This window comes from Meleagris gallopavo, chromosome 6 (assembly GCF_000146605.3).
Source record: "Meleagris gallopavo isolate NT-WF06-2002-E0010 breed Aviagen turkey brand Nicholas breeding stock chromosome 6, Turkey_5.1, whole genome shotgun sequence".
In the NCBI taxonomy this organism is placed as follows: domain Eukaryota; kingdom Metazoa; phylum Chordata; class Aves; order Galliformes; family Phasianidae; genus Meleagris; species Meleagris gallopavo.
The window spans coordinates 49,883,139-49,884,966 of record NC_015016.2 but is presented as its reverse complement, the minus strand read 5'-3'; the positions used below and the strand labels follow the sequence as shown (position 1 = coordinate 49,884,966).

The following is a 1,828-nucleotide window of genomic DNA, read 5'->3' as shown; positions in this document are numbered from 1 at the left end:
TTTTTCAGTAGAATGTGAACACAATGTCCATCCTCTCTGATAGGGATTTAGGAACATACCAGCCAAATAATGGGAATGGAGGAGGTTGCTGAAATGTAGTCACTACATTAGCAGTTGAAAAATTATTTTTCAAAAATATTATTACCAATCTACCCTCCTTTCTCGAAGCAAGCCGAGTGACTCATACAAAGTGCATCATGGTACATGAGTTAAGAGCTCTTGCGAGTTGTGGATGGAGAAAGCTTAAATTCTGACAGGTTACTTTTGATATAATGACATATCCTGATACTGGTCAAAATACTGGTTATTGCTTACTTCTCTGCTGTTTGTTTCTCCACTTTTCTTCCCTGCTTTCCCTCTTATCTCCCTGCAGCTCTGCTATTTCAATCACTCAGCTTTTCATTATTCATTAGCTTGCCATTATCTGTCTGTTTCCAATCATGCTGTTAAGTTCGGCAGATACAAAACCAGACAACTTTCCAGTATGTATGAAACAAATGCTTTTCACATGACTAGAAGTCAAATCAACCTTCTGAACGCAAACAAGTTAAGCAGAAGAAAAATCATAGTCCTTTTGTCCAGCCAAGCAGTTATTTAACCTTGCTATTTACTAAGGCTGTGGTAGCACAGAAGAACAATTAGCTCCCAAAAGCGAAATATATATATTTTTAATAATACACATTTTTGAAGAATAATTAAGAGGCCTATTATTCCATTGTAGAATTCCATTGCACGAAATGTGTACAAACAGAAAAAAAAAAAAAAATTACCCAGCATGTTTTTACTCTTAGAATATGCTGTTACTTTGCAGAAACTGCCCTACAGTGTTCACAATCCAGTGACCCAAACCCTCACTATATTAAACTGGGTTTATAGGAAAAATAGCTGAGGTGTGGATGCCACATCATACTGTGAGTGCTGGCAAGATGGAAGCAAACTATGAAAAAGGCTACGTGAGAAATACAGAAACAGAAGGAAGGAAGTCTACGAACAAATTTTAACCTGAGAAGTGCTGGAAGCACTTCTCTGTGTGCACAACTACTGGGCTCTCAGCAGTAATTTAAATTCATGAAACTTTCTGTCACTTTGTGAAGAAGGCATGCACTGTCACAACAACAGCTGAGACAGTAATTGCTGGTTTTGTAACAGTGAAATAGCAACACGAAGGACTTCAAGACTTTTCTTACAGATTGATCTGTATCACTAACATTGTTTCCTTTGCTCACAGAGCACGACCTATTTTCCAAGGCAGACATATTATTTCTGGTGACAGATATTTCCATTTTTGAATGTTAATGGTATAGAGTATTAATTAACTGCATATCTTCAAATTAAATCATAATTAACAAATATCTAGTTATTTCAGCTTCACCATGACTTAAATCCATTTTAATGAAGATGTTATATTCATCGATATGTTCTAATACTGTAAGAATGCATTTTATTGTGTATTGATGTGAACGTTACAAGTAGCAAAACCTAAAAATGATTCACAAGGATACGGTCTCCAGAAACCTGAGTTTCCCTTATTTCCAGCATTGATTCCATACGAATAATCTAGAAGAAAGAAAATCCCCAAACTGGAAAGTTTAGGGACAATACAGCGACACATAATTATCTGGACTAGATGTCATGCATATATTATAAATAATACCATACATGCACGGCTGCATGAGTAAGTAGAACAAAGATCAGGACAAATAATTATTCCACATATCATTGCCAGTTTTGCAGCTTTTTCACACAGCTCTAACAGTATCTGCGTCTGTAAAATGTGCAAGCAGCCCTAAAGCCCTGGTGACAGAACACCAACCAACAAAAAAAAAAA

At 36.2% G+C, this 1,828-nt stretch overlaps 1 protein-coding gene across 3 annotated transcripts in view; it reads right to left on the bottom strand.

Moving 5' to 3' along the window:
• HECW1 (HECT, C2 and WW domain containing E3 ubiquitin protein ligase 1) overlaps window positions 1-1,828 on the bottom strand; it is a 182,138-nt gene that overhangs the window by 163,667 nt on the left and 16,643 nt on the right. The gene's annotated exons all lie outside the window — the stretch shown is intronic.